The sequence below is a fragment of the Pipra filicauda genome, unplaced genomic scaffold (genome assembly GCF_003945595.2).
Source record: "Pipra filicauda isolate LSUMZ 115617 unplaced genomic scaffold, ASM394559v2 scaffold132_size2486313_pilon, whole genome shotgun sequence".
Taxonomy (NCBI): Eukaryota; Metazoa; Chordata; class Aves; order Passeriformes; family Pipridae; genus Pipra; species Pipra filicauda.
The window spans coordinates 1,983,384-1,999,288 of NW_024103796.1; the positions used below are offsets into that span (position 1 = coordinate 1,983,384).

Sequence of the window (15,905 nt, forward strand, 5' to 3'; positions counted from 1 at the left end):
AACTAATGGAAGAAATTCTACACTCAGGCTGTCACTCACTCAGTTGTTGACACAACTGTTTGGGGATTGTGAACTGGATCAAGGGAACCAGATAAGGTTAAAAATAATGCAAACAAACAGGGATCAGGAGAGGGTACCAGCTTACTTCTGTGGAAGGGGGGAGGTTTTGCGTTTCTTCTCTGAGCTCAGCTGTGCTTTGCACTGGCTCTCTCCCCGTCCTGGACAACAGCTTCAATATTTGTGAAACCCTTCTGTGAGCAGATTTGGCTCACTAGGTAGAGCAGCAGAAAACTATCCAACCCTGTTTTTTACTGTGCCATTTTAGCACATGAAATTAGCTTAAATGAGGGTCTCTTGAGTACCAGAGCTAGTAGGAGATATAAAGCAGAAGCATGACCTCCTCACAGTTTCAGGGAGCTATTAGTTTAGCTTAGTGTACCTCTGGAAACCCTGTGCAAATAATTGTGTCATTGCGAAGCAAAACAAGTGACTGACAGGGCAGAGAAGAATTCCATTGCCAAAATCCCCTGTATCATGAAATTGAAGTGTCAGCATGAGACAGAAGGGCAACCCTTGTCTTTCTGTATCAGTATATAGAAATAGGGAGATAAAGGGTTTGGAGAAGGCTTAGTGCTGAGAACCTGAAGTGCTGTATTTAGAACTAGCTGTAGGCCTTTGAAAGAAATGCAGACCCGAGTGTGAAATAACAAATGGATATTGTAAAGTAAATGGAGATTTTTCCCCTTTAGAAACAAAGATAATTAGTGGAAAGATAAAATTTAGATTTGCTTATAGAATGATTATCTTATCATTGCCTGGAAAATAGTTCTTATTTCTATTGCAAATTCCAGATAATGTCACAGACTGGTAACCAGACAGCCCTTGCTGGATTTCCTCTACATGCATTCTGCATGTTGATCTTGTCCTTCTAGATCTGCTCTTTGCTTCCTAGAGACCATCACCAATGGACCAGCTGTAAAAAATTCATACTTCCGCAAGCTTAATTTCTTTCACATTACAGTGATGGCTGTTTAATTAGGAGAAACAGACCAACCACTGAACTGAACTGAACTGAATTAGAAGTGTGTAAATTTAACTAGGATTTTTCAGATCTAAACACACAGATCATTGTCAGTAAGATGAACGCGTAGACACCAGTTTAAACTAATAACTAAAATGTAGTGCCTAGCCTATGTCTGCTTAATGCTGCTCAAAGTTAACAGGTAGATTTAATCTAGTTCTCAACGACAGAGGCTAAATAAGCTTACTACCACTTTTGATGTTACCACAGGCCATTTATGACCGGTATTTGTATTAGTGATTTCATGAGGAAGATAAAGACTGGGTATGTCTACAGGAGACATTAAACTTGTTCTGTGAATAGAGGATGTAATTCCTTACTTAGCTATATTTACTGTAATATTAATTTCAGTTTATTTGCTATGCACATTAAAGACAAATGCTGAAATGTGATCACAGTTTGCATGAAAATCCATTGATACACAGAAGTTCACCATGAAGACATGATTTGACAAGGCAGGGATGTTAATGGAAACACAGCTTTATGGGAGTGCCCTGCCTTCCTGGTGGTGCTAAAAACCCTGTCAGAGTGAAATTTTTACTCCTGGTGCAGATCAGCTCTTTTGTTCTGCTGCTCAGTGAAACCCCATAAAGACTTTCATTGGCACAACAGGAGAGGGGCAAGGGGGAACATCTGTGTTTGCTCGGTTGTGCCACTGAAGGTCTTTTGTCATTAGCTTACAGCCAGAGAACTAGAAGTGTAACTTCTTTATCCACCGTCGGCTTTCATCTAGATTGGGAACCAGTTGTTCCAGTACTTGTACTGCTGTTCACTCTTTTTTTTTCAATTGTGCTATGGTATCTATAAGTGGCTGACTGTAAATTGATCAGTGAAATGATTCAGGTTGAAAAGCTTGAAAAGCCGTTCTAATTCTGTATTTTAAGTTCTGGCAGTTCAATTGATATTGTGTTAAACAACAGTCCTATATAGTCCAACAACTACCTACATAGCACAAATAAGAAAAAACAGTTGTCCAAGGATAAAGGACACTGGAAAACTTCTTTTGATTTGCTTGTGGGTGAAAATGTGAATAGAACTACCCTTTAAATGTAAGGTGCAGTTTAAAACCAACTTAGTTTATCAAAATGGTATGGTTTTGTAGGAAGGGCAATCTTGCATTTTACATCTATGTCTGTGAGGCAGGTTTTAATCACTCACTGTTATTCATGGAGAGGCTTGTACCAGTTTGCGTATGTGGGTTTGAAACTAGCACTGTAGTCACACTGTTCAAATTCTTCTCTCCTTGCTTAGTTAAAAGCATTGATTATTTTGCTCCTAATTGCTCTCTTATAGTCCTGAAGAGAATTCTGCTTTATGCTTACCTCGTTGATCAGTTTCTCTATTTTGGGTTGATAGGAGTCTGATACACAGTGCTTATTAATCTGATACAGGAAGAAGCAGCTGTGGTGATGTGATTTTAATAGTTACCTCATATCTTCATAGAAGGTATGAACTCAGTGTGACACATCCTTGGAAAGGTTCCCAGTGAAAACTGTCCTGGAGAGAGCTTATCAAGCAAACAGAATTACTCAGGGCAAGGTTGTCAGTTACTGCAAACTGAGAAGAGGCAGCTTGGAGAAACAAACTGGACTTTGCTGTAGGAAGGAAATCATGCCAGTGCATTCTGTGAGAGACTGAGCATATGATGAGGGTGAGGACACCCTCAGAGATGCCCTCCTTAGTGACACTTGGGTGGGTCACTGAGGGCAGAAGAATTAAAAAAGTCATGATTAATACTTGGTGTCTGTGACGTGTCTTGCAGCAACAGAACATTCAAATCCTTTGCAGTGCTGTAATTTTTAATATTAGGTCCCTTCGGTCTTTTACATCGGGTAGATCACAGAGTCCACATCTCCTTGCAATTTCAAGATATCTTCTTTACCTCAGTTTTTTCCCATCTAGTCTAATTTTAAAACTCCTGGTTAACATGACAGCTGGTACCAACAGCATGCCAATTATTGAACTTCCTGTAATGTGAGAGGAACAAAGCACACCATTTTTTGAGAGGATTTAAAACTTCCATGTGCTGAGTATGGATGAGTGTAGCCTCCCAATTTTCAGTCTTAATAATTACTCCAATCTTGCGCTTTTGTATAAGAATTTAAATACAAATCTGTAGGGCATCTGAAGAAATAGCCTAGATGAATACTTTCTCACAAAGAAGGTAAAACTGCATCCTCAAATTGAAAGCTATGGTATTTTTCTTAAAACTCACCATTGTTTATTGGGCACTGAAGAGGCTTTTCTGCCAAATGATAATATACTGGGTTAACTTTAGCAAGGAACCTGAAGTAATACTGATATTACATTCTCATAGCTTGAGCACATGGGTTGCGTTTTTGCAAGGGTAGCACCACTGCACCAAACCCCCCAGCACTGTAAACATTGTGCTGCAAAGCACTCCAAACTCCTTGACAACAAAGCTGAAGGGTTTTCCCATAAGCTTCTTTTTCCCAAAGAACAAGACAAATAATTTCAAGTTTATGGGTTCTCCCACACTACCTCATGCTATAATTTCATTGATTGCTATGCTTGTATTATATTTTTATTTTACTGAAGCCATGTAAATCCTGGTTAGGAAAACTTTGCTAAAGATTTTGCTGCATAATCTCTAACTCATTATCAACTCCAATCGGGAGGTGTGGAGACACACCATCTGTAACGCTGCTGATGCTTTTGAGAAAGCACGCAGGATCACTCTTGAGGAGAAAAGGCAACGCAGAAAGAATCGTGCCTTGCAGAATATACCTCCTAAGGAGTCTTTCTGCTGTGCCTTTTGCAACCGGACGTGCCTGTCTTGTATTGGCCTTTTTAGCCACCAGCGTGCTTGTAACAAACATGGGTAGAGCCCTTCCCAAATCTTCGTTCGCGAAGCCCAGCCATGATGATGTCAGACATTATTACATTTGACTGAAAAGTTTGGTGGCTGTTTTCATTTTTCTAGGTGCTAAGGTAGACTGTGACAATCCTGTGTATGGGATGTTGGCTTATAGGCTGGTATCATGATGTTAGGGCAGTGGAAAGATGAGATAGCATAGCTGTAATTTTGTCTAACTATTAAAATTCTAAGTTTTTAAAAAGCGAATGTTAATTTGAAATGTTCTGTCTTCTGAAGAAATGTGATTTTTTTAAAGCAGCATATTGTAAAATAGTAATATATTGCACTGCTTTTGTGGTTTGTTTGCTTTGGTGGAGGGATGGGAGGTTCACAAGAAAGAAGTTTTACTCAGAAATACTTGGGATTTATGTTTAGTTAACATTTGCAAGGGTTTTGTTTTGCGTTGACCAAGTACAAGTGCATGTTGACAATACATCATTATTTTTGCAGCTGCTCTCCTATGTGTTAACAATATGTCTTTGACCATCATATCACTTGATTATTATTAACCCAAATGTAATATCTAATGGATTTGGAAAATTGCATTCTTGGAGATATTTAATTATGGAACCCTTTCAGGTATTTAGCTGTTGGACTGTATATTTGACATTGAAAAGTCAACAATAGCCACCACAGGGCTGTATTAAAATAATCAAAATCTTCTCTTTAGACATATTGAGTCACATAAACAAACATATTATGTATCTTGCAAAATATGTCATCGGTGTTTATTTTTAACGTGGTTCTTCAATATTGAAAACACTTAACATATTGTCTGTTGTGCATAAACATTTGTGCAATTAGTTCTGCAAACAAGCACAAGCAATGTTCTTAACAAGGACTAGTCAATTATTTCCACACCATTCCATGGAGGCCTAACTGAATTAGCCTCACATACTAAAACAGTGTGTTTTTACCTAATACAAAAGATCCTCTATGTATTTGAAAGATCAGCTCATACAAATTTGGCAGCCTGAACTGGAACCCACATGTCATGCCAGTGAGCTAGCATTCTTCTGGAGTTTTGCTGAAGGCATCTGTACTTGATTGTTTTCCCTGTGAAAATCTTCACTGAATTTAGTATCCTTAGGTAAAGGACACGTGAGTGACAGTGGTCTCGCCATTAGTCTTTCTCACTGTCTCTGCCCATGTATTTGGTTCTTATAAGGAGTCAGAAAACAGGAGATAAGGCACAAGCTTCTGCAGGTTTGCTGAAACTTGATAATCACAGGTGTGCCCATTTGTATCAATAAACACAAAGTAATTGACTAATTTTAGAAAGCAGTAGATCATGTTGTTTTACTAAAGGCTAAGATGTATTGTTTCTGTGTTGTAGCTGATAAACTCTGAAATTGATTGATTAATTAATCTTTTCTCAGTTATACTGGATTGCTTATCACAAGATCACAATTTAAAAGAAAACCCACTGTCTGCAAAGGAGCCAAATAACTCCCATCTCGCCAGAGCCTCACCAAACTCATCATCAGAGACAGTCTTCCCACAAACTCTCTGTGTCAGTAGTGGAACCAAACTGGTCAGAACAACAAATGCAAAACTAATACACAGATTTCTTCAACAACCACAGTAAACGCTCCATTCATTGAGTAGAAGCATCACTTGTCTTTCATCTGTCCCCACTGTGTCCTATACTTGCTCCTCTGGCTATATTTCCTGTCTAATCTGCTCGTTTCCGTTACTCTTCTCTCTGATATTATCAAATACCTTAATGTAACTGAGAAAAATTCAGAGTAACTGTCTCCAAAATGTAATTATCTTAAGTTTGATACTTCTGGTTTAGACCTGTAGAAAGATTTATGTCCCTGAAGACTTATCTGCTTTTCTTGAGAGCGGCACTTACTCTAATGAAAGATCTTGTGTCTCCCCACCACCTTTCATTCGTAGCAGAGATTAAATCTTTCTTGCTTTGCTTACTTCTCACTAGCATTGGCTGCCCCTTTAAACCCAGAAAAGTCAGAAAAGCTTTTGATGGCACAGGAATCAGCCATAGAAATGGATTTATACAGAACAGAATGAGCTCTGAAGAAAACTGGAAAAATGGTTTTGTTTGTAGCATTTAAAACTGTGGATTATAAACATTTGTATTTGATTAACTTCACCCTCAGTTATAGCTCTGACTAAGCTTGCAATCCATAGTTTTGAGACTACGAAGAAGAAAAAATACAGAATGTCAGAGTTGACATTCTGGAAATGTGTAAAGGAAAGGATAAACAAATAAAACCAGCCTCCACGTTTTGTAAAGGAACGTTCTGTGCGCTGGAAATACTGTTATGGGACTCAAATGCAATAGTAAGGAAAAGTAAGCAGTATGAATTACTGAATGAAGTTTTGTTTTAAAAAAAAAGTTGCATAATCCTTGTGCATGAATAAAAGAAGAAAGAGGATGTCTCTTAGAGGAAAAGTAAATGTCACATTAGGAGGAAAAAGTTTATAAAGATCATCAGTCAAACATCAATATGTGATACAACCTAACCCGAGGGCTGCTAGAGCTCTGCTAAGCTGAATGCAGTAGACTGCCAAGGCTCACTGCATGCACAGTTAATTCCACAATCAATACCTTCTTCCAAAATGTGGTTAAATATGGCTAGGTTAAGACACTGCTGTAAATTGCCCCTAGAAGAGTTCTTGTTTTTCATCAGCCGGATAGCTGAATATTACTGCCAGACAATATAAAGAATATATCTACCTCTCTGCTTTTACCTTTATAAAGAATAAATGATAATTCTGGTGAAGATTTTGGAGAACTAAGGACACACTACTGAATGACATCTAGGTGTTGTTGTTATTAAAAGTACCCGTATGCCAGTTTAACCATATATGGTGTTAAGAGTCTGTGCTAGACTGCAAAAAAATTACCAGATGAATTCTGAAAAAGATTTAGACTTAAATCCTGTTTCCAAAATTGAGTTAAAAGAGGGGTTTATTTATTAAAGTGTTGATATCTAGAACTGAGCTACCTCCGAATTCAGGGAAGAGAAGGGTAACATTTTCGACTATGCACAACGAGCTAGATGTACGTTTCATCCTGAAAACAGGTCAAGTGTTTCTTTGCTGACCAGCTCAGGTCTTTTCTTCAGCCATCTAATCCAGCATGATGAATTTTACATCTAGGCCATCTAGGGCTTTATTCAGAATGTTCTACCTACAGCTGTCAATCAGTTATTTCTTTTGGCATCTCTCAAGGCCTAGATTTGTCCAAAAGGAATTTTTACGCAAAAGCGTTAGGGAATGTATAACTAATTTAGCCTGTGTCCTGATGTCTAAATCTTCTTGAAAGTTCAAAAGAGTAGGGTCCTAAGTCACTCTGGCACTTTCAGTATGTTTATTTTCAGTGTTGTTGGAAAAGACAGTGCTTTACAAAATTAAAGAGCAATTCAGTTTTGTAAAATACAAGTCTTCATCATATTGACAGTACCCATTGCTGAGCTTTTGTCATATGATTCTAGTCCATCTTTTCACATCTGCTGATGAACGCTTAAGAAAAAAAAAGGACAAGTAGGGAAGAGAATTCAATTCCATCTGCAGGATTCACATCTCAACACAAACATCAGATGGAAAAGGTCAGTGAACTAAAAGTCTTTTTTTGGCAATGGAGCTAGGAGGTCCAGAAGAATTTCTGTAAATAGAAAATGTAAACCAAATCATAAATGTAAATCAAAAGAACATCCTGTTCTTGTTTATCTTGCACATGAAACTAGAAGTTCACAAATCTTTATGCACAACTGAAAGGGGGTTTCAGACAACCTGTTGTCTGCCTATGATCTGAACAGCTGTTAGTAGAAAAATTTTCCACATAAGTTACTGCAGAAAAAGAGTAAGGTGTTGACAGCCTGATGGATGAGTTTGGCTGGTGTGGTGTCCATCCAGTTGTACGACTAACACTTTCATGTACAGTATGTGTTGCATACATTTGGATTGCCTGTCATATAGTAGCACTTCTAAAGTTATAAATGGAAAACAGAAGATTACCTGAGTTCCTAAAGAGCAAGTCTCCTAGATGCTCTACTATTAAAAAGAGTAGTAAAAGTTCAAATTAAACTTAAGAAATAAAATACTCTTTATATGAAAGGTTGCAGCTGTTAATATGTGGAAATGATCATGCTGCTGTGCACACAGAACTGAAAGACAAGCAAAGGTCCCATTGCTATGTAGAATTGCACCCTGTTTCCCAGCCAGAAGCAGTGCTGCTTGTCTTTCAGAATATTGATGGCCCTTATGTAAGCAAAATTTTGCTAAATGGTCAGCCAGATGTGCACACACACACATGGCTTCAATTAGCTTGCATTGACTGGTATCTAAAGTCCCAGGAGTCTCATCCATTTGGTTTGTGCACAGAACTCAGTGTGACTGCAATACAAATAAAAAAAATCTTCAAGACACAGTTTTTATGAAGGAAAAGAAAGGCATTTTTTTCTTTTTTTTTTTTACTTGCTGAAAAGACAAATATCTCTCTGTTTCTGCTAAACCTTTCCCTGAGATTTCCTTCTAAAAGAGAAATGGATTACCACTCCAACATGGTAGACATTTGATCTGTTGACCAGTCCTGGTCTATTAGGTTATGGAATTGCAAATATGCCTTTTTTAAAAGTCCTGCTACTAGATGGTTCAGTGGCTATATGCAAATCATCTAACTTTCCTGAGGAACTGTGCATACCGTGGTAGATGTCTGCAACTGGCTGGTTTAATCTTGGACTGGAAGTGAGTGTGGGAAAGCTTTGTTCTGTGCTTGTCTGCTAGCAACTTACAGAAGAAAGAAAGGAATTGAGTTCCTTAACTACTCCACTCCCCTCCTACCATATTTGTAAAGTTTCTGTTATATTTAATATTTACCCACTGTTGCAAACTATTGTGAGGTGTCTGCAAGGTGAATATGCTACTGTACAGAGTCCTGTCTTACTATGAGCTGAACTGCTAAAATGTGACTGTTGTCACCAGCCTGGCAAACACAAAAGCAATACAAGAGATTTTTCCTCTCCTATTTCTTAACTGTATAGGATAGGAGTTTTCATTATCCTAATTAATTTTTTATTAATGTAGTATATATGTATTTATGCTTAATATATATCAAGCAAGCCTTTGCATTCTCTCTGGCAGGGAGTACTAATCTTATAGAAGGAAAATGAGTTTTACCCTTTCTTTTTATTGTAGGGGTAGGACAACACATGACACTTAGATTAACTCCACAGTGGAGGCATCTGAGGATGTGTTACTGCCGTCCTTCCCTGGCTGGGGGAGCCTCCAGTGATAAGTGCAGGGTGAAATATTTTTGTAGGTGCTTCACCTTGTTCTTCCAGAGCCCTTCCGAGAGTTTTTCTACCCCCAGGAAAAGAACCTATTTGCTGTGTTACACTGGTAGAAGGTAAAATACTCTAAAATCTATTTAATCTCTGTAGCCATGTAAGGCAAAGAAGAGATCTATCTTCATTTTACAGATGTGAAAATGGATAAAGATTTTGGAAAAGGCCTTGAAGTGTATCTGTGCTGGATCCAGCACTGAGTTACTTCTATCAGGTATATTCTCCTAGGTATAATTTTGCAGCACTCCTGTCTGAAAGTACACACAAAAAGGTAAAATTTCTTTTGACATCAATAGTTTTAGTAAGAAATTGACAGGAATGATCCCTGCCACGTGGAAATGCATGCTGTATTTTAATTACATGGCTCTGGCAAACATATTTTTTTTTCTTCTCAAATAACTTTTTCCTCCTTGAGTTTTTCTGGGAAACCCTTTCTGAATGCTTGCTCTGAAGACAGATCAATATTTTTGTACTTCTTTTGACTACTAGAAGTTCCATACTGTGCTGGCAATCTCACAGGCAGCTGGTATTTTGGCTGCTATGTTCACTAGTTAGCTGTTAATTAGGGTGTTGTGGTAGGGGTACAGTAGGGAGGATATATTTCTGTAGACATGTTTCTAAGCTATGAGTACAATCATTAACTGTTTTATTTTAGTTCCAACTCTGGGGAAAGGAATAGGAGAGCTGTTAACATGTAGCTTTGTAACAATGCCTTGTTTCACTGCCCTACTTATAAATAGCCAAAATTTTAAAATATAGTACAAACCCATCTTTCCTACAGAAAGAAATGGATAACACTGACAGTACAGACTACAAAAATGATGACATTAGAAACTATGTCATGAAACTGGATAAGAGATCCCCAAACACTGATTTGTATTTATAATCACTTTGTTCTGTATTATGCTGTAGTTCAATGACTGCCTCAGAACCAAAGCCCTGGGCTTGCTAAAGCTTAAGCTGATTGAAATCTAGAGTAATTCAAATATGAAGAAATCATTCTTGAGTCATCCATGTCCCACCAGATCTTTTATTGGCTTGAGAAACTGTTCAAATTAAACTCATGCTATGTTCTGTGAATAGACAAATCCTGAGGTTTCAGCCAAGGTTGCTAAGTCTCACATGGAGTGAGCTGAAACAGAATGCAAACTCTGAGTCAAGAAGGAACATTATGGGTTTTGAGCAAACGAGGAACGTTGCGACAATTGCCTTATTAATGAGTGTCACTAAACTTCATCAGTGCCTTCAAAAGCTGATCAAACATGAATTAAGGGTGACTCAGCAGGGCAGCTGGTGCTTTCACTGTCTGTTATTTGGACATAAGCATACTTTTGCAGGTTCCTCACCTGCCTCCCTGCTTGATACAGACATGCACAACTTTTATCCCCAGTGGCACGGTTTTAAATTGTTTCCAATGCTGTCTTCCCTGGTGACTCTGACTGCAGAGAATAGTTTTGGTCCTCGCTGTTGCACTGAATGGCCACTTCAGCGAGGGTGCTGGGCAGAGCCACTTACCGATGAATATTTCTTAAGAGTGGAGCACAGTCTTCAGCCATGCAGGTAAAGCTAAATGGGCTCACAGACAGCAGCCTTGGTCACAGAAAAAATATACAGAGCTAAAATGAAGTGGATACTTTATCAGTTCTTTTTTTCAATCTTCCTTTTATCAGAGGAAACAAAAACAGCTATAAAGAGTAACTGTTCTTAACTGTGTATGTAACTACATGCATAAGATATATAAGACATTCAGAAAAGAGGAAATGGCTTAGAGACTGCTGTTTGCCGAAGTTCTGCAGTACTGTTGTAACTTAACTTACTTTGAGTGTATTTTTGGATTAGTTTGCAAATGAAGCAATGAATGTTTTGTCATATAATAAAAATAGGACTATAGTATAATCTTGATATAGGACTGAAGAAATAAGTTCTGGACTATAAATACAATATGTCCTGTAGTAGAGGTCAGCTATTTTATGCATACTGAATAATACCAACCAATCCTAAAACATGAGGAAACATCCAATTCAGATAATTTACCCCATCAGATGTTGTCATCTGTTAGGTCAGATCCTTTTGATAATGTTACAAGAACAAATCTATTTTTACCCAGCTCTGTTCAAATATCATTCACTAGCTCTTCAAGTGCTTTGGTCCAAAGCCTGAATGAACAGGTGTAAGAACATTATCTCACGTGTTTTATATATTGTACATGCTCACACTTTTATTTATAAAATGAGTTCACTGTCCCTGGCATTTTACTTGCACTCTTTCTGTCTTGGCTGTTGAAATCTGAAATGATAGAAAGCAGCACCGGTATCTTCTAAACTTTCATGATGACAAGCAGAAGTAAAAATTAAGTGAAAGATGAGAGGTTTTTTCCTCTCAGCTGAGGTAATGAACTAAACATAAAGTTTATTTTTTGTCTTTTCATTTTCAGGAGTAAACCAAAACTGTTGTTTGCAACTTTTTGTTTTGGTCTATGTTGCATGTTATGGGGTTTTGTTTGTTTGTTTGTTTTTTAATTTGTACTTACCAGAACTACAGAGATTCTCTGTATTTCTTCAAAAGAAAGTAGGATACAAGCAGAGTGTTCATGTTTTTAAGGACACTATGTGAGGATGTCTGATTATTTTTCCAAAGATTTTGGAAGGAAGTGCTTAAAGCATTCTGTACTCTGTAGAGATCTTTGCACTTCATGTATGATCTTTATTTAATAAAAGCCTGGGAATTTCATGTCTGTAGGCTTACCTTTCTTTTCCTGCATAGCTCAGGATGCCTAGAGCTACTAACAGTTGTTCAAAGGTTCGTAGTAAGACACAAAGAAATTACATATAGTCAAAAGGCAAACCCAAGAAACATATTGGAAATGTCAGGTCTCATAACTTTTAGGCATACTAGGGTCAAATGACTATCTTTAAATGTGTACTTTTTACAATTTTTTTACAAGGATCTGATAGCAGAGTAGCAGTATAACATTGGCAAGCAAGTCTGCTGCTTGTTTGCAGGTGGCTCATAGCTAACATGTGCATAAGGGTGGAATTTTTAGCAAACATTTTTAGCAAAGTCTATGTGTGAAAGTTGGAGCTGACCACCCTTTCCATTTAACCAGGGCTAATATTTTTCACTGAGGCAAAGTTAAAATTAATGGAACTAATTGATGTTTATTCAAGCCAATAATCTTAAGTGAAAGCACTAAACCTATATATAAGTATGATTCCGGGAGAGACAGAGAGCAGCGTGTGTTGTTAAGTCTCAGAGTGCTGATATGGCTCTGTGTATCAGTTGCTCATAACTCTGAGAAGCTTTAACAGCTTTGGCTGCACTTTTCCATTGCTGATGTCTCCTTGAGGAAACATTTGACAAATAGCAGCCAAGTGATTAAGTAATTTCTGAAAGGGATGTTAAGGGAAGAATGCTTTATTCCTTAAAAATATTCTTGAAAGGTTATCTCTGCGGTGTTGTAGTGTGGCCTTGGATCTGGGGAGAATGAGAGAAGGAATGGGAGGCAGCTGGATGACAAAGAGGAAGGAGTCATGGAGACAGGGCAAGAAGAGGGAAAGAGTTAAAAGGGAAACTGGGGCTGGAGAGAAAAACAACTGAGATGATTATAAGTTGAGACTTTGGTAGGCAAAAAAGAGGACAGGTAACCACAGGGATGTAGAGGAGAGTTCACATGTCAAAGTCAAGGATGGAAGTTGCTTGGGAGAAACCCTGAAAGAGAGGCAGATTGGGCAGGATCATTGAAGACAAGGCAGGAACAAAGTAACTGGTAAGAAACTCAGAACATATTCCAAGTGGCAGTTGTTGGGAGACTGTGTTGGGAGAGCAGTAAGCTTGGAGGGAAAGCAAAGGAAGAGAGCTGAGACTGGCTTAGCGAGGACGGTGGGACTGATGTAAGAGGCTAGCTAGAGAAAGAAGAGGACACAGATGGATGGGCAAAAAGGATTGGCCTCTGACCGGGAGCTGCTATTACAAAAAGCCTTATGCATACATAGGGACAGACAGGAAGGACTGGGTATTGTGAACAAAATCCAAAAAGAGTAGGTGGGTGTTCTACCTGTCAGAACACGTTCTTCTGTGATGAAACCCACTATCCCTGAATTACCTCTCCTACCAGCCAATAATGGTAGTAAATGTCACCTGAAAAAGCAAATGTCTTGCAACAACTCCTGGTTTACTGGCAGGAACGCAGCTTGTCTGGCTCAGGGACAGAGACCTGTGCTTTGGGTCCAGAAGTCTTGGCTTGTGGATGTGTGGTAGACACCTGTGACAGGCATGCAGGAGTTGGTGTAGTGATTTAGTTCTGTTCTTTCCAGGCTGTGATTTGAGAAGTGTCTAGGAAATGATACACAAAATGGTACTTCTTAGACTGTAAAATCAAATGCTTCAAAGTTACTAAGTAGCTACAAGAGTCTGCCCTGAAATCAGTGATTAATTTCCTAATACACTTTTTTTCTTGTCTCTCCCTACTGAATTCATTCCATAATACTCTTTTGTATCCTCTGTTATCTGCACTAAGTTATGACTGACGTGCCCCAGGAGCTGGTATTTCGGAGTACTCAGTGTTTAGTACTGCCGATACTCTACGTAAATCATCCACATAAATCAACTACAAGCTGACTCTTTAGCTGTGCTTCAAATTACAGCCCACATTCTCAAGCCACATATGGGAAGATGAGGAATACGCAGTTGCTAAAAAACAGTGAAAAGTGTGATTTAAATGGCTTGGCTGGCACTGCAGAAGTACTCTGTGGCAAAAAGCCACATTCATTTACTTTTGTTGTGACACGTTCTGTTTTCTTCAAGTTCACCTTTAAACACTTGCCAATTTTTGCAACAAATGATATAGAGGGGAAAAAAGAGGGTCCAGAAAGTGTAGCCTTCATCACTAAGTTGCCTGGATTTTGTCCCAGAGGTAGTTTTTGCCCCGTGTAGTAAACTGACTAAGGCAAGGGCCCCAAAAAACTGGTCTGTAATAATATATTTTAAGGCCTTAACTCAGTGTACACAGATAATCCTAAGCACAACATCATGTCATAAACTCAGGTGCTTTTGGAGTTTGGCAGAGACCTAGAAAAACAGGCTTAAAGTTTTGGCTTCAGACTTTTGTGAAAACCAGGCCATGCCCTATAACGTGTGCTGTGCTACTACTGCTGCTGGAGGATTGGAACAAAAAATAATGACATGAGACTCTGCTTTTATTTTGCAAGTGCATTTTTAAATGTAAATGTACTCAGAAAAATGTTTTTTCCTGACACCAGAGTTTTCTATATTTGGAACTTTTATTCTTATGTTAAATGTGTTCAATTTACCTACCCTAATGACTGCTGCCTCTGCTTCTAATCCAACAAATTCAACGTGCACCATCCAAAATTAAACAATAATCTTACAGGACCATTCCAAGCTGGGTTTTATAAGGGTGGACGAGTTCTGGTAGAGCAGGCATGTTAGCTTGTGTATTTGCTCCCATGTGTTCCTCTGGGAATCTGGATTGTTCACATGCTATTTTTATGTGTGACTCATTTGACTTGATGTGCCACATGTGGCTGGGTTTGTGCATAAATAGGAATTCTGCTCAGCACCTGATGAAAGCATGCTTTTCCTCAACACATTCCCAAGTCTCACTCCAGTGAGCAATATTCTCCTGCCTGTGGTGTGATAGCAGTTGTTGGCTTTCTCCTGTGACTTGACACAGTGGGAAGATTAGTGATCTCTCCTAGCCTGTTCTTGTGGAGATGAGGTTCAGCTTGGCCACTATCAGAATCTGTAAGTCCTGCAGTCAGAACCGTGGCAGTTGGCCTGTTAGTGTAGGCAGAAGACTAGAAATAAGTTTTCTCCCCTCCAACTGATTCATCTCTGCCATTCCACCAAATGCAACATTTTATGAATGTCAGTTAAACTATGAAATAACCCGAACACCCTCAAAGCAAACAAGCAGAGTATTCAGGTATGCATGCCATTTTATAGAGTCACTTCAGTACCTATAATTGTACTTTAGAAGAGGAACACCTGAGGGAAAGTCATTAAGAAATTACAGTTATGTAGATAAATGTCATGCTTTGTTTTAAAATTTGCAACACATACCAAAGAGATGTTCAATTGCTATATTAGAATGGCCAGCACTGTCTGCTCAGGGCATGAGGGTACAGAGAACTTTTTTCGGTAGTTAATTCGTAAAAGTTTTGTATTTTTAAAGGAGAGGGTAGAGATTTAATATAGAAGAGAATTACTTTAAAGAGTCAGATCAGAAATGGGAGACTGAGCCATAGGACTAAGAGGTTCCAAGAGAGAAGTAGGAGTGAGTGAGGAGTATAGAAACCTCAGCAGGGTGAACAAGGGGACAACGGATTTATGGACACTACCTTTTTTTTTTCTCCTGTAGGTGCTGACCTCTGGTTGGTGTTTCAGAGACTATTAACAATAGCTACCTTCCTTGGACTCTCCAGCAATGGTTCATAAACTTCCTGGGATCTGTAACCCTCTTGTTGAAAATTACTGGTTTGCATAAAGAGGGTAAGTGTTTAATGTTAACAGCAGCATATTGCTTTGGGTGGAAGAACCTAATCCAGGTATTAAAACAACATTCAGTCCTGAAGGAAAGAAACTGGCTTTCACTTTTAACTCAACTGCTTTC

The 15,905-nt window shown here is 38.5% G+C and overlaps 1 protein-coding gene across 1 annotated transcript in view; it reads left to right on the forward strand.

The window, feature by feature from the left end:
• Positions 1-15,905, forward strand: part of LOC113993797 — a 96,910-nt gene that overhangs the window by 11,527 nt on the left and 69,478 nt on the right. The window contains exon 4 of the mRNA XM_039378239.1: positions 15,654-15,784. The gene's annotated coding sequence lies outside the window, so the exon portion shown is untranslated. The remainder of the gene's footprint in view (positions 1-15,653; positions 15,785-15,905) is intronic.